Below are 21682 nucleotides of genomic sequence, written 5' to 3'. Positions count from 1 at the left end.
TACTACAAAGTAGGCTCTTTTAACCTTTAAACTGAGTTGTATTTAAAAAATTTTTTTTCAGTTAATTTGCTGGGATCACAAAAATGTGCTTACCATAGAAATGATTATTAGAAAGAATGCTTAGGTTCCCTGAGATGAATCCAAAACTATCCTTACCTCATATGTAATGTAGCTAAGCAATGGCATTAATATTATTACCGTACCTAATTTTATGACATTATTTCTCAAAGTACATTTATTTTGTTTCATTATGTATACAAGAACCCATCTCCACTTGTCATATTCTTGGTGATGAGACTGCTCCTTTCCCAATACTGGCTGGGTGACCTTGAACAAGATACTGAACCTCTCTACACTAGAGTGTCCTCACTTTCAAAATGAAGAATAAAAATAGTACCTATTGAATAGGATTATTGTGACAATTAAGGAATCCATGTAAAGGGTTAAGCGCAGATGCAAGAGATTTTCTGGAGGCATCTGGGAAATTTCTTCATTATCATTATTATTATTTTTTGTGTGTGAGATAGTCTCTTCCTCTAGTGCCCGGGCTAGAGTGCAGTGGCATGAACATAGCTCACTGCAACATCATTCATTATTTTTAAGTAGAAAGAAGTCAACTTCTCCTTTACTGTCCTTGAACAAGAAACTATGTAGCCCTCGTTTCTGACAGCCAACTTCTAACCACAATCTGACTGAAGGTGACACTGGGGATAGGAGAATAAAGAGATGGCGAACCTGGTTCCTTGAAGACATTGTTCAGCTGCTGAATCAAACCTGAAACCCACCCTAGTTGTGAACATTCTGTTATGTAAATTTATATATTTGTTCCATTTTGAGTTGAGGTTTCTGCTGGTTTAAAATGAATACCAATAAAGAATTTGGTGAGTTATAGAACTTTTGAGGTGAGGGGCAGAAGTGCCATAGGCTATAGATGCAGTGATCAAAAGAGACTCTAAGTCCAAGTTGGGCCCCACTGATACTTCTACTACTGTCAAGTCTGGGGCCACCTGGAAGCCAGTGCAGGCAGCCTCATCTTCTGGATCTGGCCCTCTGAGTTGGTGGGGGTAGAGGGGAATTGAAATGCTTAGAAAAAAATAAAATCAGGAGTGCAGTAATATATATATTATTTTACTACAAGTAGTCTAAGCCTAACACATTCTATGGTTCTGAGAGATGTTGATGGGACTGGGGAAGAAGAGTCTGGGGACTGGTTTCTCCTCATTCTTATAAATGAGAAGACTTTATTAATAGAGTTATGAATAGACAGAAGAATGAATAGAGGATTTGGGGCACATATGGCAAGAGATAATTATTGCTATATTTCTAGTGGATGAAACTCTGCATTTAAGCTTTTATCAACAAGACATAGAGCAATGAAAATTACCCTCAAAGAATAAATATTACTTAATTTAAAAATAATTGGGTATTAGTCTTTATTCTAGAGCATAGGAGGGTAATTCTGAAATTCATCTTTTACAATATCTTTATTAGAAAAATAATATTTTTTTCAAATATGTAGTGCTTAAAATCTGTAGACCTTTACAAATTTATTAAATATCCATTAAATAACATAGGTTTCAGTGAATATGGACAGGGAAGAGGCAAAATATTATCATTGCCTATTGGCTTGAAGATCTGTTTCCTTTGGAGTTTGGTAGCTTTTTACAATCTTTTCAACTTAAAACATGCAGTTTAAATATAATGAATATTGGTGGTATGAATAAATAAGGTGGATTATCTGGAATAATGTATAGAAAACTAGGTATTGTACCACTTAAAAATGGATTTTTTTTTGCATTTTGTGACAGGAAATAAATGATTATATAAATTTTGTAAGACTATACCCCTTCTTACTGATATCAATAACAAGGCCAGTATTTATTTACTCTCTTGTGATGTAGCTGTGAACCAAAATTATTTACCCTAATGTTTTACCTTTAAGATAACAACATCTCCTCACTTAATATCCAATCAAGAAAAGATATGGGAATAAAAAAAAAAAAAGAAAGAAAAGACGTGGATGACTATGGGTCCTAGTTCAGTTTAATTTCTGAGCAGCTCTATTTTTCATAGCTCCCCCTGGCTCCTGACTCTCTGCTCCAACTCCTTGTTAAGTTCCTGCTCCTGCTTTTGGCCACTGACCCTCCATAGCTCTGACCCTTACTTAGAGTTTGCGGACTTCATTCAGACTTGCCTGTCAGCATTTCTTGTTCCTGGTATAATCAGGTAGGTCCTCCAGATGGATTAAGTCCATCTGGCCTTTATGTGGGCCATGATATGCCGAAGTCAGGGAATGTGTGCTTTTCCTTTGTTCTTTAATAATCTCCAAAATTTGGTTAAAAGCCTAAGTTCCTGTAAATAACCTTTAATTCTTTTTATCATTAATTTTAAAATAGCAGTATTTTTACTGATGGAAATTAGTTTGAGCAACAGACTGGTGACATAGATAAGTATTTATATTACATGTATAGATAGCTAAAAAAAACTTCATTATTATATTAAGTACACATAAAAACTCCAAATAAATATGCATTGTGTTGTAGTTTTTCATTTTGTTAGTAGTTTAGAGACTGTAGGTAAGGAACACTGACTGCTTTTGAGAGACATTTATCACTTTCCTCCTAAAAGTAAGGGCAATATTTGGATAAAGGAATTAATTTCAATTCATGAATATGGGATATGAAAATATAGGGTACAAGTATACATCAAATTGGTGCTAGGAATAAAAGCAACAGGGACGATAATTTGATATCATCTGCCTTGAACTTGATTGAGATTTTTCTTTAGATAAAGTCTAGAAGATTTGAGGTATTGAAAGTTCAACTCTTCGAAAGGTTGAACATGTCTCTTTTTTTTTTCTTTTACTGATGTCTAACATAGTGTCATATATTAAGCTAATAACCATTTGTTGTATCAGTGAATAAAGAGGATTATAAAGTGAGGAACAAAAGAGCCAACAGACTTGTGAGGCAGTAAAACCTGTAAAAAAGTATGCGGAGGGGGCTGGTTTTCAGACTCCAATTTAGTGTCATGTCTATTTGACCATTATGAGCTGCGTACATCCAAGCATGTCTTTGGTAAAAAGATTATAGATGCATTCACTGAAATTTTAAAAAATCAAATATAATACATTTCTATTATAAGGAGACAGGAAACACTAGATAGCAGAAAAATCATTTGACCCAATTCAAAAGTATAATTTTTCTTTGATTTCACTTTAAAGTTATTCTTTTCATGCTTTGTTCGAAAATAGTCAAGACTCTCTACAAGATGTGCAGTGTTTTTGGTGACTATGTTCAAGACCTTTGCTACATTGAGCAAAGGTGATTCTCTTTTATTCTTTCTGGAGCTGAGCCAGTGGTAATAATATATTCTATTTAGAAAAAAAAATTTTTAAATATTTGTATGGAGTCATTCAAATCATTTATTATTGAAAAATCAGGAACATTAAATTGTATTAGCAATTTTTTTGATTTCTGCTAGAAAATGCATTCTGAGATGAATATTTTCTGAATTACTTTTCCCTTGGATCCTTGGCTTCCTTTTTTATATATAATGGATAAATTCTGTGTGAGCCTTTTCACATTTACTGTAAAAAGGCAGCCAAATAGCCAAATAGAATTGATTCAAACAGAATCATACTCTTGTTCACATTCCAATTTTGAAGAGGGAATACCATGTGAAGAAAGCACATTACCTATTAATTCCTCCTTTGATAAGCCAGTATGAGCATGTACTGGAATGGAAACTCATATAATATCAAAAGAGCATATCTGCATGATTATTAAATTTATTAAAATGTGTAAAAGTGCTTATAATAAGACCTGGCCACAGAGTTTGTGTTCTATGGATTTGAAAACTAGAAATATAAACATAGTAGCAAAGTTAAGGATTTATGGTAACGAGAGGCTTAAATTCTAAGGAATAACTATAAATTTCTGAGCCTGTAATATATTAATTACATAACAAAATAGTTTCTTTGCTTTTTATTTGATTCTGGAGGCAATAATTGACTACATTATAGTATTTATTTTTACTTTTATGTACATAGGAATTATTATTATTATTTTTTAATCTTTAAGAAAATCATTAGGTCTCTAAATTTTATTCACGGAAGAAAGAATGCCTCAGCTTAACTCATATTCACTGATGCTAACCAGGTTCTCCTTTCATTCACTCATTAATGGGAACTCTGGAGAACGGCGGTTCTCAAAGGTTAGTTGCATAAGAACTATATGAAGCCTTCTTTCATTGTAGCTTCCTGGGCCCATCTTCTGAGATTTTTACTCAGAAGGCTAAAAACAGGGCCTGAGATATGCTAGTTTGATTAAGTCTTGTCAGGTATTCTTCATTCAGGGGGTTTCTAGCAGCATAGAACATTATCATCATCATCGTTTTACAGATGAGGCAATATGGAAGCCAGGAGAAGTTATATTACAAGATTGAAGGTAGCACACCTAATTGTTAAAAGCTAAAAGATGCATGCTGAATACAGCTAGCTTTCTTTGCAAAATTATAAATTTAATTAGAAATGCAAGGCTATTGATAGGAGAGTGGATAATACAGCTCCAGTTTTAAAATTTCTCTAAATGGCCTCTCAACCTTAAATAGGACATTATTTTTATTCTTTGGTTTGTTCTTCAAGCTACTTTAGTTATTCTGAACCTTGTTTTGTATATTTTAGTTACATTTAGCAAATATTTACTAACTACCTACAATGTGCAAGGCACCATCCTTAAAATATACATTCATTTTATCTCTTCTCTTTATATTTTACTGGAAATATTTTTATTTGAGTATATTTTATCTTAAATCTCAAAACAAATGAAATTATAGCTTATCAAATTTGATATAAGAAACAAGTGACTATTTAATCATATTTAACAATCTTTATATTTTAAATTAAGTAAATTAATTATTAATAGCTACTTAGGTGACATAGAACCTTAATGTGTTGACTTATGCATTTTAATATAGCAATTTTTCTGTTCATAGTTATAATATGCTTCTGGTGATAATATTTGAAATATAGAACATTTGTACCAATTTTCTCTTCCATTTTAAATTTAGAAATAATATTTTGAATATAAATTTCTAAATTAAATTTGGGCTTGTGTACATAATAAACAAAACCCACTATTGAATATTTCTCAGAAAAGAAATGGAATATACAATCATAGATGGCCTATGGGATGATACTCTCCACCTTTTCCTCTAATACACATATATCACCCTGACATATACTCATACACCGTCGATGGCTCTAATAAACAGATATCACAGTCTTTCTGTAGGATGTCTTGCATATAGTAAGGAAATTAATATGTCTTATTGATCTTTTAATAATTATTAACATATTGGACATTTTCCATGTAACATACTCTTTGCTTCACAATTTAAGAGAATTACTCTCATTTGATTTTCACAACAACCCTATTATAATCTTCATTTTATAGATATGAAAACTGAGATTTGGGGAGGTTAAGTAACTTTTCCAAGCTGACATAGTCAATAAGTTGGAAAGCTAGCATTTGAGTTGAAGAAATGTGATTCTAGAATTCACAGTTTTAATCAACAATACTAAAGTATAGGCTGTAGGACCTTTGTAACTCTTAAATAACTCATTTAGAGGAATGAATAGCTAATTGGAAGAAGATATGTGTGCCTCAAGCTTGAAGCAGGACTAGACTTCAAGAAGGGTTTTCTACACTTCCTTTACTATTTCCACAAAACATTTCTGTCCTATCATTCATGTTTTAAAGACATTTGGACAAGAATTTATACAATCAAAAGAGAATAAACTATTCCTTAATATCACAGCTTTCTTCTGCCAGCTTCCTTAACCTCTACTTCTATTTAGTATTATTTTTCATAAAAATCCTGATGGATATTCTTAAATTTATATAAGAAATCATTAGATTTTGATTCATCAAAATATTTAAAATGGAAATCAGATGTTTTAAAAAAAAGAAAACACTTATTTGGATCAACACATTCAAATATTAATATTTCCACAGATTGGATTTGAAAAGTAGTCTCTAAAATATTCTTAATTCTTCTTAATTCTAAGACATGCGTAAATATTTCAATTACCATTTTCCTGTTTTTTATTCTTTTCATCTATAAAGATGCTTAAAGAAAAGCTGTGTAACAGGGATCACAGCCAAGGTTGGTACGCGATGTCACTCAAAACTAGAAAAGATCATTGTGGATGTCAGAGGCTTCTTTTGGTAATGCATGAAGACATAGCAACTCTATGAAATGTTAGGACAGGAACAATTTATAAATGAAGTTTTAGCTCTTCCAAATATGTTTTCACATGGTTGCTGCATCTGATCCATTAATATACCCTATCAAACCAAGAAACAAACAAAAGGAAAGGATTTGCTTGAGGATGGATTTGAAAGCAAGAGCAACAAAAGATGAAGATAATAAGCTTCTGATGAGTTTGCCATAACATGTAAGGAAGACATTCACCTCCAGCTGGGGTTTTGAAATTTGTTTATCTGGAGGTAGCATTAGGTAGTATAAAAAGCAGTCCTCAATAAAGTAGCATTTCTAAAAGATAATAAAATAGTGAAATCATTGAGGACAAAGGGCTTTAGTTATCTAGAGATATAATATCAGACATTCAGTTTTAACTCTTAAAATGAATTATTATACATGAACAAAAGCTATCGATTTTTAGCCGAAAGAGAATAATTTGAAAAAACAGGTAAACACTAGAATAAATAAGAATACTATAATTTCTGATGAGCATACAAGGGCCTAAAGATCCTTTCACAATATATAATTGGAGATAACTATTGCAGCAGGGAGTTGAATAGTAGGTAAGAAAATGAAAATTTAAATATCACTAGTCTATCAGCACAGCTCATCTTATTTTGATAACAAATATGTCGATATGAATTAATTTCTTTTTGTTTCGAAGTTACAATTTAAAATTAGATACCCTTTGATAGTCATGCTGGTATAAAAGGGCACATTAGGCTTGGCATCTGGGGCTGGGCACTTCCACCCCAAAATATTGTTCATCCTCTCTTGGCCTAACTTTACTTCTCTTTTCAAAATTCACATTACCCCTTCCAAAAAGCCACTCCTAACATCCTCCCTCCAACTGAGTCGGGTATCCATTCCCATGTCTTCCATGGCACCCAGTGGTGGCCCCACTAAAACACAGGCTACTCTGTAATTCTTGCTACCTCCTCTGTGTTCACCAAAAGACTCTGAGTTCTTTAGTTGCAATTCCTATACTGATGGCTCAGTGTTTTGAATGGCACCTCACAGGTGTGTACATTCAGCATTCCAATATGAGCCACTAAGAAATGAACACAGGGTTTTTGGTGTCCCCAAGGCCCTATGACACAACATTTACATGTCATAATTATAAGAACAATTAAGGCAGCTTGATTTTTGCAATTGATAAGCCAAAACACCCAAAGATTAGTAACAAATTGAAATGCACTTAAATTCTACACACAACCAGCATTATATATTTATTGATTTTTTTTTTCTTAATATGGCCGTATATGTCATTTTTTTAAAACTGGGAGTGTGGAAATACTTTTTTGTCCTGGAAGAATAGCAGAAAATGTAGAGGTTTTGAAGAAAGATAAAAAGATAACTTCAGAAATTTGAAGCAACTTGAAAATTAGTAATATGGTCTTGGGCACAATTAGAATTTCAGGGCAGAGAGGAATTTCTGAGCTACCCTGCCCAAATCCTTTATTTTATGGAGAGGTAAAGTGATTTTCTCAAGGTTACAGGGCAATAAATGCCAGAATACAGATTAAATCCCAGGTGCTCCATCTCTAAATCCAATACATTTTCCAGGACATCACAGCCCTTTCAATAGTGCAAGTAGAAACAGCATGTTTCTGGCTCCGAGTTAGCAATAGGAGCAACATATATTTATTACTTTATATAGTGTACATGCAGAAGAAAATGCCTATTGCCATTTACAGTGCAAATTCCTTCCACTATAACAATGAAATACCACTAGAATTAAATCAATAACCCTTTGCATGAGATCATCTCAAAGTAGGTATATAAATGAATGCTGGCTAACCAATAGAATACACAGGGATATGGTTTTAGGGTATAATTAGTTTCCATAGTTTATCATGAGATTGTGTTTCACTTCACCCTGAAGATGGATTATTAGAATTAGGTGTCCTGAGCCAGACCAAAGTCATCTAATCTCAGCGTGTGTGAGGGTGAGGAAGGTGGGGGTGGGAAGTACGGTGGGTGGGGAGGGATGTAGAGGGTGGGGAGAGGAGAGGATGGGACTATTTTTTTAGCTAGAGGAAATAAACCAGAGGCCAGAAAGTTACTACTCAAAGTAAAGGGGTGTCAGAAATGGGTTAGAGCCTTTACTTTGCTACTTAAAATGCCCGGGTGACTTTTGGAATGCTAACTTCTGTAAATTGTTAATGAAAGGAACATAAAATAAGAATACTTACTTCATAGAGTTGTTGTAAGCGTTATACCATATGAGGTTTATATAGCCCTTAACAAAGAGTGAGGCATCAATAAAAGATATTGTTCTCACTTGTCACTGTCTTCACAAATCAGGTTTGCAGCTTAAACAGTGCCTAGGGTTGAGGTTTATATGCAAATAAATACCTAACAAACAGAAGATGAAACAGAAAAATAATGAATAAAACTTGTTTTCAACATATCCCAGTTTTCTCTCTTCCCTCTTGCTGTATAGTATACACATAGAAAAGTAACACTGCTGGTTACTCAAACTTCTCTCTGAATAAATATTGGATTTTAGATAATCTTAAAACAGCTCTTTAAAATTCATATTTTGATAACACAATGAAGTAAGAAGGTTATTTTGGATGCTTGTGATAATTTTTCTATCTATATTGCACCTTTCTACAATAAATTTTACTTGGAAAAGACTGTGCTCAAAGGGAATAGTTTTCTATGTGATTTTTTAGTTTCAATGCATGAGGAAAGGGTTGGGAAAGGTTTACTGCAAAAGTTGTATGTATTGCTTTGGTAAATCCAAATTCACTCATGAACTGTTGTTACTGAGAATAAAAAGAATTGAGAATTCTGTTATGAAAAATAATTGTCCATGCTCACTTGCTGATGTGCAAACAGCAATATGTACTACAGTAATCTATTTACTATTATATTTGGAGTTCCTTAAAAAAATTACTAGCAGGAGAAGAAATCAGGCAATATGTAATAGCTAGCACTTATTTAAAACGTAGCATGTTCCGGACACTGTCTGAGGTGCTATGTACAAATTATATCATTTAATATATGTGCAAATATTATCAGCTCCATTTTATAGATTAGGAAATTGAACTTATAAAAGTCAAGCAATTTATGCTGGGTCACTTGCTAGTAAGAAGCAAAACTAGAAGCCTAATCCAGGCCATTTTAGTTCAGAGATCGTGCTCCTATTAATAATTACTATACTCTATGCCTGCTATCAAAGTAAAAAAAAAAGATGAATTAATTTCAACCAAGGATAAAACAAATGTATTGCTAGATTAAAGAATATGACGAGAGTTAGGCTTTTCTCTATCCCTCAGTATTTTTAATACCAATCTTTCTATTTTAGACAGTTTACATATTCTACTGAGCCATGGACTATAGTGTCTACATAGAATCACTCTTCCACTACTACATTTGCCTCTACTCTGCTTTTTTTCTCCCTTGAAAATGATTGCTGAGTTTTTCCCCGAAAATAGTATTAATATTCCTTTAACACAATATTTTACCTGGAATGTTTTATAAAGAATATTTCCATTATTAAATAGGACCAAACAATTGTCATTTTAAAAATTTCCCCATCATTAAATCAATTTTGTTTGCATTTTTCTTAATATTGATCTTATCAGAATTGAGTTCTGAATATTTCTTGATATTTCTGCCTAATTCCCATATTTCTTTCATTTAAATGGAACGCTTTAAAATTACATCTTCTGCATAGCACCTCTTTGCCTTACCTTTGTTATCTGTTCTTTCAGGAAGTCACAATGGATTCTATAACAGCTGAGCAAGCTCTTTCATCTCCATGGAAGGTTTTACCATATGTATCTCTAAAGCCCCTTTCCAAATTGTTAACATGCCTCAGTGATTTTCAGCAAAAGCCCAACCTGCTTTTTTACTTGATATCTTAACAGAGCACCTTTCTTCTTTCCCAATAGACCTAACATGCCTTCTATAGTAGTTGTATGTTAATGGTTTAGTCGAATTTGTTTTGTATGCCTTTTCATCAATTCAGTTGGCAAAACTGAAACTTGTCATATAAAAAGATAACAAATTCACTAATGTGCTGTTCTGGGAAAAAATAAATGCAAATACTGAGCTGAAAAATATACAAATTAGGGACCAATATTCATATGGCAAAGAATTATTTATGCTACAATTTTTGTTTTTCATTATGATTCTCCTAAAAGCCTAACATTCTTTGTATATTCAAAATACAAATTTCAAATAAAATACTTTTGAAAATTCTTCACAAGTATAAGTAAGTAATGTATTTTAATTTGGGAAATAATTCTTTTGACAGTGTGTGATTTTAGGTATATGTAAAAGAGACGTAATTCATCGTTCTAAACTCTTTCCTCAGCTATATTCTTAATCTTTATACTTTTCTACAATTATAAACTTTAAGATTCAAAGTTAAGTACTTTAAAAACATATACTTCTTATTTTTTCATATTTATTGTAGTTTAATAGTCTTAAACACTTGTAAACTTTTATGGCTTTTGCTCTTTTTAATCAAAGATACCAGCCATATTGACAAAGGTTGGGAAAAAATTGCAAGATGGCATCAGGAGTATGCTAAAAATTATACAAATGATATTACAAATTACTATTATAATTTGTGTTAACAGAAACTGAATTGTTGAAGATAATGATACGTAGGATTCTGTGGTAAAATGTTAATTCTACAATCATGGGTTCATAATTTGTTGAAGGTTATATTAAGCTACTATAGCAATCTGAAGAAAGTATGGCACTAGAACAGTTAGTGATGACAAATATGGATATGAAGCAAAAGTAGGTGTCAAAGTTATCAGGTAGAAGATGGACCAAGGGACTGAGAAGCAGTTAATCAAAATACATAAAACAGTTATAGAGCTAGCTGCCTCAAATACCGTGGAGAATATTAAGGCACTAGTAGATAGAACACTCTGAATAGGGAGCTTTTAATACTAGAATTAAAGGGCACTGGCTAAAGAAAAACTGAGCTGGCTTCCTAAGTATGCTGGAGTGAAGGGGCTAAGTTTATGCACTTTGGAGTAAGATGAAGTGGGGTGCAAGTTCTAACTCCACTACTTACAAGCTGAATGTCCTATCAATCTGAGTCAGTTTCTTCATTGTAAAATAAGTATTAAAAACAGTACTTGCCCCATAAGGATTTTGTGAAGATTAATTAAATCAGGTAGTCCATAATTACCTGGCATAGTGGGTGTATTCAGTATTTACTAATTTTTATTAATCATCATGCTTGATGGTAAAATTTGGCACCCTTACTAGTTTGCAAGATCATTGAGAACAGGGGCTTTCTTATTTATATTTAGTACCTAACAATGTTTCTTGGACTGCTAAATCAAACACAGAGTTAAAATTTTTTTTCTGTTACTGTAAGGGGTATTGGCCTAGAAATTATTGATGACATTTCTCTGTTTTGTGATAGAGCAGTTTACTACCAATTTGGTAATTTTGTACTATAAAATAATATAAATTTGTTTAACTTTTAAAAATAATGTTTTTAAGCATTAGACATTTTTTAAATAATTCACATTTCTATTTGACAACACTTTATCAGGTATTATGTTAGGATTAGCTGTCTTAGAATTCGTCTACCTGTCTTAGAATTCTTAGGGTTTTTTTTTTTTTTAAGAGACAGAGTCTCCCTCTGTCACTCAGCAGGTTGGAGTGCTATGGCATGAATATAACATAGATCACTGTACCCTCCAACTCCTAGGCTCAAGTCATTCTCCCACTTCAGCCTCCCAACATACTGGGATTGCATGTGTGAGTCAGGGCACTCATTAGAATTCTTAAGAATTAATATTGTTCCTTGATCACCTTTTTGTACTTACTTTATCCATTTTACTTATTTTGGTTTATATTAAACTGGCTAATAATAGCTTAGTCTTCTCTTCATCTAAGGTTTTATATTTTACAGAGATAAACCAGTTTCCTTTCTGTTTTTATTTGGGCTCTGAAAATTCATACATAGGTAGCATTAATAATTTTCTTTTCTAATATATAGAGTGAAATTTAATGAATTTGCTCTCATAAAACCATGACATGAGAGAAGCATGGTTTTGTAAGACATTCTGTGCTGCCTATCTGCTTAAGCGGCATTCAAATCCTCTGCATTTAAATGTAATGAATAACAGGAATAGCTAAAAGACTTTAGGTGCACCTTGGCACATCTTCACCTTCTTCTGTTATTTTATAAACTTTTTTAGAAAAATGGGTTGGACCATGGCCCACATAACTGACCCATGACATTTTTAGAAAAGTAGTTTTTAACAGGCACAGAATCAAATACATTAAGTACCCAGAAGCCATTAATTTCTTTATTCAACAAACACATACTGATTACCTATTATGTATTCCCAGTGGAAATGAGGGAGACAAAAATTAGTATGAAAACTTGTACAATATTATGAAAGTTATTCTCTGTTATACACTTTTGTAAAGTCTATAACCACCTCATCTTCAGAGGTTCAAAGAAAATTATAAATGCTACTTAGGCTAATAGATACCTACCTAAGGCTTGATGAGAAAGGATAAGGTTTTTTTTTTTTTCTTTTTTTTTTTTTTTTTTTTTGAGACAGAGTCTCGCTTTCTTGCCTAGGCTAGAGTGAGTGCCGTGGGGTCAGCCTAGCTCACAGCAACCTCAAACTCCTGGGCTCAAGTGATCCTCCTGCCTCAGCCTCCCGAGTAGCTGGGACTACAGGCACAAGCCACCATGCCCGGCTGATTTTTATATATATATATATTAGTTGGCCAATTAATTTCTTTCTATTTTTATGGTAGAGACGGGGTCTCGCTCAGGTTGGTTTTGAACTCCTGACCTTGAGCAATCCGCCCGCCTCGGCCTCCCAGAGTGCTAGGATTACAGGCGTGAGCCACTGCGCCCGGCCCGGATAAGGTTTTGTTAAAACTGAGTCTGCAGCTTCCCACAGGATTTCAATGATTGCACTGTATGTTGATGGTCTGCTTACCCATTTATTTTAATTACCAGAATGTGCACTTGCATATGGCAAAAATCATGCCTTACTCTGTGCCTGGCACATAATATGAGTTCAATTCAATTTGTTTAACGAATGAGTGAGGAGAATTGAAATGGAATTGCACACATGCAGTGACACAGGACAACTCTGCTACATTTACCCTATTTGACTCTTGATTTTCTTTGTGAAAGATGAACTATGATGACTGAATTTTACATTTCTCAGTAAGAACTGCAAATACAGTAAATCATTAATTTAGTGCTCATTAATTTGGAGCTCAAGATAAATTCAATCTTAGTTTATCTGAAATTTACTTCTGCAGGATGAATGATGAATGATATATTAATATTAACCAATTTACAATAGACTTAAAATCATTGATTTTCATTAATGGGCAGATGGTTAGAGCAATGATGCTTAACATTTTAAAGAAATTTACAACAACTAGATGTAAATAGATGTCTTAATAAAATAACATGTATTTAGCAAAGTAAGCCAAACAGACCTCTAGAAATGCTTGATATGTTATTCCATAAATATATGTTGACACTTCTACTCAATAGCAACCAAGCAGTGTGTGTAATACTATAGACTACAGAGAATCTACCTTTAGGATTCTTAGAATCCAGTTCAGATTCCTAATATATGAAGGCATTTTAGAATAACCTAAGGTGAAAAAAATGATAATTAAGAATATAAACTAGGCCGGGCAGGGTGGCTCAGGCCTGTAATCCTAGCACTCTGGGAGGACAAGGCAAGCAGATGACCAGCCTAAGCAAGAGCGAGACCCCATCTCTATTAAAAAAAAAAGAAAGAAATTAATTGGCCAACTAAAAATACATAGAAAAAATTAGCCGGGCATGGTGGCGCATGCCTGTAGTCCCAGCTACTTGGGAGGCTGAGGCAGGAGGATTGCTTGAGCCCAGGAGTTTGAGGTTTCTGTGAGCTAGGCTGATGTCATGGCACTCTAGCCAGGGCAACAGAGTGAGACTCTGTCTCAAACAAAACAAAACAAAAGAATATAAACTAAAATACAACGTAAGAGGTAGAAAACTGAGAAAAACCATGATTTCTTGTAAGAAATAAAAAAGTAATTTCACTCTTGGAAAAAGAAAAACTGTTCTATAATTCATCGTGTCATCAGTTGTTGAAGTCCCCCCTCTCTTGTCTTGCTCCCCCACTGGAATCAAAACGTCTATTTCGGCGCGAAGTCTCTCCACGGAATTTTTTTATTTCTTCTTTTTCGTGAAGGCCTCAATCTTACCTCCAGGCTGTCAGACCCTGGGGGGCGCACTCCTGAGTGAAGAGGCCGGGCCTTTGCCGTCTCCTTCGCAGAGCCCAAATTCAAGAACGCTGGGTCTGCAGCACCCATTGGGCTCCTCCGAATTGCTGGAGGGAGGCCCCTTTCTCGGGCCGGCTCTGGAGCGGGCTTCTAGGAACCCGCAGCCAACCCAGGCCGCCAGGCGAGCCGGCCGCAGGGCCTTCTGGGGCTTGTGGTCTCTGGCGTCTTTCCCCGCCTCGCGCCCCCTAGCGGTAGCCAGCGCTGGGCGCTGGCGGGGGCTCTGGTATTCCTCACCCGCGTGGCAGCACTCAGAATCCCTCCGCCAGCCAGCGGGGATGGCAGAGAGCGTCTGCCCCAGCGCCTCCTCGCCCGCCAGAGGGCGCCGTCCGCTCTGGGGGAGCCCCGAGGGTAGCTGGGCAGGCCGTGCCCAACCTTTCGGAGCGCCTCCCCTTCCGCGCGCAGGCCCCCGGCTTCCTGCCCCTGTGGGGCCCGCGTGCCCTTCGCGTGCCTTGGGTTGAGATATTCGCAGGGGTGTGTGCGTGTAGCTCCCAGCGCGGCCGCGCGTGTCCACTGACCTCATTCATTTGATTGCATCTGCAGTGGAGCCGCTGAAGCATCGGCCTGCCACGTGTGTGGATTTCTCCGGTATGTGCCACCCTCTGGGCATGTTTAAACCTGGCCTGAGCACCAAAATAGTCCGCGAGGCTTCTTGGAGAAGGAGAGGCCGGCGTTTTGAGGCGATGGGTGTGATGGGCCAATGCCTTTTCTGAGATCTTGCCCGAAGCCCCCGTTCTATTAACGCGCTGTTGGTGGCAAAGGTGGGACAGACGGTGGCAAAGGTGGGACAGACGTGATATCCTCTCTCAAGGACTCACAGGCTGTGTGAAGGAGGGAGATGGAGATACGTAAGGGTAAAGGGTGAAATTGTACAAGAAGCATCAGATAAAGTGGTGTGGGACATGGGGCTTCCGCAGAGAAGCTTCTTGGAGGAGGTGACTATTTAAGGGGATAAAAGAAACAGATATTTGGGAAATACCGGCAGGAGTGGGAACTATGTTACAAAGGAAAGAGTGAGTAAAAGGCAAGAAGCCAGGCATATAGGGAGAAAACAATGTTTTAATGTGTCTGGGCTGTCCAAAGTGGTAGGAAATAAGTTTGGAGAATTGTCTTGGACTGAAAGGCTTTGGATAGTTTCATAGTCTGAAATTGCAGAGACACATTTTGGACTTGAATTGCACCCGGGACCACAAGAAGGCAATAAACCACAATAAAGCAATGTGCAGTTGTTTAATATTCATAAAATGCACATGTAGAAAAACACATGGACTCTTCATGAACAGCATTTATTGTTCAATAGCAATATTTGTGTCAAATTCATTACACACACATTGGTCACTTTTAAGGGGCTTGTCTGTATTGCTTTATTTTCTATTTAAAATGGAGAGATTTACAGTGTATTATGTGACTACAATGACATTCAGTTCCTTGACAGCGATTTGTGAGGTGTTGTCCACTATTCAACTTATTTTTATTTGGGAAGACTTACTGCTTCAGAAGAGTTTTAGGTCAATGCAATTTTTTATTGCATTGTATATTGCAATGTATAATCTGGTCAGGGTAATGGACCACAAATGACATAATTCAGATGTAAAATTAGGAAATGAAGGTCAGAAGCACCAATTGACTCTGAGGGTGTTTTTTAATTTTTTAATTTTTCATGAATGACAATCTGAATGCCAGTATTTAGAATCAACTTTCTAAAAACAGTGTTTTATAAGACTTGTTAAATCTTAGAATGTTTCCTTATCCCATGTTTTGGCATATATAAAGATGTTAGAAGTTTAGTGGATAGTGTAGTGAAGGTCAGAGAGAATATTTTAACTCTTTCGTAGGGCATGTGTATGTCATGTGTACATTAAACTCTGCTGTACCAGGATGCTTGAAGCAGAAGGTCAGAGTCATAATTTAACAGAGCCAGTTCAATTAGGTCACGTTACTTTGGAGCATTATTGAGGTAAACATACATATGACTGCATTGTGGAGAATAGATTGCAGGGGGTTGAGAGATCAGAAGGCTGATGCAGTCATAAAGTCATAAAGACAAGATATATTAATGGTTTGAGGAAAAAGTAGACACATTTTTAGATATAGAAGGATAGTCAAGGGAATATATAGTGCTGCTAAAGAAATCAGCAAAGTGTTTCAGGAAGGGAGGAGTGGTGGTCAGAATGAGATGCTGCATAAAAGTAGAATCCCTGGGGTTTTGCAAGCAGCCTTGAGGTTTGGCAATTATGATGTCATTTGTGACCTTGGTACGAACAGCTAGGTCAGGTGAGGGTGTTGGAGAGGTTTTTGTTTTTGTTTTCTTTGTTAAAACTGGGAGCAACCTGAGCGTGATTATATAGGGAAAGGTAGAAGTTAGTACAGGGGAAGAGATTGAAAGAGCAGAGAGGATATGGTTGGTGGAAAAGGTATAAGTGTTTGGTATGAAATTAGTGCATATTCTTAGAACATCGCTTATAGCTTATAAGGACAGGAAGATATTGGCCATTATTTTTGAGGAGCAATATCACACAATAACCAGAGCTTTCTGATGTGCCAGCAGAGTGCCTAGGATCTAGCTTGTTTATTCATCCATTCATTTTTTGGGTCACTTACTTTTTCAGAGCTCACTCTATGTTAGCCCCAGAGATTTCTGCTCTAAACAGACAGGTAAGAGGCTCAGTGGAGTTCATTTATCTCTGAGGGACATAGACATTGAACACTTGATTAAATAAGGAGTTTAATTGTACTGATAAGAAAGAAAAGTAAAGAAGAGTATGGAATATTAAGAGCACCTGTTATTATAAGGAACTGACATGACCTGAGGGTATCAAGGAAGACATTTTCAAAATAGAATGTTTAAGCTGGTACCTAAAAGAGATCTCTTTTGTTACCAAGTCAGCCATCCCTCCCCTATGCTGCCTTTTCCTGCCCTGTTATAAACTCAGTCCTGGTTTTCTGTTCACTGTTGAGCTGTGTCTCCACTCTCCAGCACATGAAATGTATTTTGCCTATAGGTTGGTGAGGTGGGAAAACTTTCAGGAACTAAGACTTGGCAAGGGCATTTCTCAAGCCAGTTATTGCTGCATTATGGTGACTAAATGTCAACTAAGTGGCCATTTAATTTTATTCATGCTACATTGATTCCCATTAGAGAAAGGAAAAGGTTTTGGGAAGGGCAAATCGATGGTCAGCCACAGCCACTACTGACTTAGCCTCTTAACATCCTTTGGACAAACCACAGTGAGCACAGGGCCTGTCACTTCTTATTAGGAATATTTAGTAATAGCCAGTGAAGGCTAGACGTTTTTTCTTTTATTTAAAATTTTAATGCTTTCTGGGTCAAATGATTGGGGAATAAGCATCCACTCATGTATCTGCAGGGAAGTGAAGGTAGTATTGGTGCTATGATTTTGCATTTATATAGCAGTTGAGTGTTGGCTAAGTGCTTTTACAATCAATTTTATTGTTCAATTTAAAAGATAGACTAAAATCATACCTGTCAAAATTTGTTTGGTATGATTCAGAGAAAAGGATATTTTCTTAAAAATGGGCCTCCTATGATGTAGAAGAACTCTGATAAATCAAAAAACTAGATGTAATATAAAGCAATGTTAATATCACCTGAAGAAGGTAAACTGTTAATAAATAGTATCCACAGAATATGTTTTGCTACCTGCTTTTACAGTAAAAGGGAAAAAAACCCCAAAACTTACAACATTAAAAATACTCCCCTATAGGAACCCAACCCCCACATTATATGGTCTATAACTAGGGAACCCAGGGATGTTTTATAAGTGACAGTATGTGTCTTTTAGTATACCATCCTTAAAGAATTAGGTTTTATTTAGAGCAAGGTTTGGCAAACTTTTTCTGTTCAATGCCAGAAAAAATAAATATTTATTTAATAGAGTATATATTTCAGGCTTTGCAGGCCATAACTGTTTCTGTTGCAACTACTCAACTCTGAAGTTGTAGTGCAAAAGCAATGACAGGTAAACGAATAGGCATGGCTATTTGAATAAAACATGGTTTATAGAAACAGGCCACCCAGATTTAGCTTGTGGTCCATAGTTTGCCAACCTCTGACTGAGAGGTTCTGCGATTCCTTGCTGAACAGGGAATATTATAGATTGGAATGATTGATAGTTAGCTGAAAGATCTGTGAAAGCAGAGATGGACTTGTCTTATTGTATCCCCATGTCAGCACAGTGCCTGACAAATAGGAGATAATCAAACATCTGTTCACCAAAGGAGTAAGTAGCAAGGATATATGATGGAAAATTACCTAAGGTAGGCTGGATGGTTCTATATTCAGATTTTTTGGTTCTATGACATGTATAGTGCTACTGTTTTGGGTGGAGCAAATACATTTGTCTCCTTATCTTCTGGTTCTGCATCCAGAGATTCAAACAACTATGGATTGAAAATATTCAAAAAATAAAAACAAAAAATAATACAAATTTAAAAATACAGTATAACATACAGTATATGGTACTTACATTGTATTAGGTATTATAAGTAATCTAGAGATGACTTAAAATATATGTAAGTATGTGTGTAGGGTTTATGCAAATACTACACCAGTCTATGTAAGGAATTTGAGCATCTGAAGCTTTTTGTATCTGTGGGGTAGGGAGGACGGGGCTCCTCGAACCAATCCCCTATAGATCCCCCTCTGTGGATGAGACTACTATGCATGTCACTAAAGGACGACTATACTGCAGTTGTGTACTTAGTTCAGAGAACAAATCCAGGGCTGATGCCTGAAGAATGCAAAAGAGCCAGTGAAATAAAATGATGGTTAGAAGCAATAGGTCTGTGTATCTCCATGAGTAAACATACAGTTTGCATCCTTTGGAAGGGAGCTTAGAAAAAAGATTTGCCAGCCTCTCACTTAGTCTAGAGCTTCCATTGTTTGTCCTCAATCTTATGTAGCTTTTTTAGCATCTGCCTTTCCCGTCTTCTTTTTGTCCCTCTGGATCAATTGTCTCCCCATCCTTGTCCGTCCTGCAGGTCTCTGCTGCCTCCCACAATACTAAGGATAAAAGTCAGAGCTCCTGTTGGGGGTCCTCTCCTCACATGTTTTCTCTCTCTCTCTCACTTTTTGTAACTGCTCCTCCCTCTCATACCTGTAGGCCTAAGGAGAATGAAGGGTGATGCTCCCGCTCTACCACAGTTGTTACTAACCCCTGGGTCGTTGTGTTACCCCCTTAGGTTGCCCACACTTTTAAAAGCAGTCTCTTTATTATTCTCTCCTCACATTGCCCAAATTGAGGCATCATTGGCTTTCTGCTTGGACCCTGATGATCATAGTAGTCTTATCACTTTTTCAAAGACACTGTTGCATGTCATTAAGTGACTTTTAATTTCACTGTCTTCTACTTCTTATGATCCCAGGATCTCAGGGTGAAAGTGGTCTTAGAATGTGAGTCATTCAGAATTTGAGTACATTTTACCACATCTCTTTCTCACTCCACTGTACTTGAACACCTTACATGACAGGGAACTCACTACTCCTATCTTTAGACACATATTCACTGACTGCCATCTGCTGTTATTGTATTGTTCACTGGGGCTTTGTAGATTGAGTGTAATTTATATTTTATTCCCCTGTTCTTCAGACAGCAAGTTTTTGAGTTTCTTTACCATTTCTGTCGGTTTAAAGCAGAGTGTCTAGAACAGAATCTCTCTTTTTCCATGTTTTGTCTGATCATGCTGACTTGAGCATGAGCAGGATAACCTTACCTGGAAGGCTTAGTTACTACTGTCCGTGAATGTGACAAGCATTGATATCTCCTCTTCCCTTATTTGTAGATTTAAAGGAACATATGCTTTTAGCTCCTTCCCCTCATACTCTCTAACTCTGCATTTTTAAGCATCATGTGTCATATGAACTGTTGTGTTTGATAAGGGCTTTTTTCCTTCTGTTATTGGAATTACCTATGTTTAAAGTCTTTCTGTTAGAAAGGTAAAATAGTTTACAAATCGTATATCTTTAGAGGCTGTTGTCTATTATCCTTTTTTTTTGTTTTTCCTCAAAATATCAAAAGTACACTATCTTAGGGAGCACTGTTTAAAGTATTTTATTTGACTTTATATTTAGGTTTCAGTTTTGAACAGCAGATATCAGTAGACTATTCGATTTTTGGAATTTTGTTTTGGGAGATTTTTTCCTGGACATTTCACTCTGTGCTTATGTCTATTATTATATGCATTGCATTTTTGAAATATATCAAAATATATTGAAATGTAGTGGGTTTTGGTTGATAAGTTGACTTTAAGGAATTGTTCTGAAGTAGGTTCTTAAGTATACTATTTAAATCAATTTTTATAATGAAAGTTCAATTTATTGTTTAACAGGCCTCCAAAATATCCATCAGCTTCTTTAATTTTTCCTTCTGATTTATTCAGTGAGTTCATTCTCCATTTCATTTTTGATTAGATTGCTTTCACCATGGCAGAACTCTGGAAAATAAATCCTCTGGTATTTAGTGTGTGCTTTAGTTTAATATGGTAAATAGTAGAATGAAAACAACCCATTAGAAAGTAATTTTGATTGTTGGAGAGAGAGATGTGACTTAATCTTTGATATAATTGTTAGAAAATATATTTTGGAGGCTGCTTATTGATTAGTTGTTTTCCTATGATTTCCTTCTATTTTCCTTAATATCTGGCTCTTGCAAGATTAAAAAAAACACAACAAAACAGAGCATATATGTGATTCTTTTAAAATTCTCAAAAATAGATTTTACAACAGTTGATTATCTATGATCCATTTCTTTTTATGTCTTAGAACAACAGTAGGGGAAAGCTACTTTTTCTTCTGAACTGTTTGTGGACTTTATTATTCATGCATTAGTTTGTATTTTATTTATTTTTTTTATTTGTTTGTCTCCCCCAGTAGATTAAAAGCTCCTGAGGGAGGGGGAATGCTTAACTCCAGTGCCTGGCACAACCAATAAATGGGGCTGAATGTTTGCTGGCAGAATATTAGTTTCTTATGATAATTTGCTTTTTATAACAGTGCAGAAAACACTTCTGTAGTTCTCAAGAGTTTTTGCTTCCTAAAAAAGTATTTCTTTTATAGATATGACTCTAAGTAATCCACTGTAATAAAGATTATTTATGT

General features: G+C 35.6%; 1 long non-coding RNA gene across 1 annotated transcript in view; it reads right to left on the bottom strand.

Annotated features, from left to right (window-relative positions):
- Nucleotides 1-14969, bottom strand: part of LOC105885871 (uncharacterized) — a 277928-nt gene extending 262959 nt beyond the window's left edge. The window contains exons 1-2 of the long non-coding RNA XR_001160854.3: nucleotides 14491-14969; nucleotides 8463-8625 (exon numbers count right to left, since the gene is read on the bottom strand). This is a non-coding gene — a long non-coding RNA (uncharacterized LOC105885871). The remainder of the gene's footprint in view (nucleotides 1-8462; nucleotides 8626-14490) is intronic.
- Nucleotides 14970-21682: the final 6713 nt, after the last annotated feature.

The sequence above is a fragment of the Microcebus murinus genome, chromosome 5, assembly GCF_040939455.1.
Source record: "Microcebus murinus isolate Inina chromosome 5, M.murinus_Inina_mat1.0, whole genome shotgun sequence".
NCBI lineage: Eukaryota > Metazoa > Chordata > Mammalia > Primates > Cheirogaleidae > Microcebus > Microcebus murinus.
The sequence above is the reverse complement of the archived record's forward strand: the minus strand, read 5'-3'. Positions and strand labels throughout refer to the sequence as shown.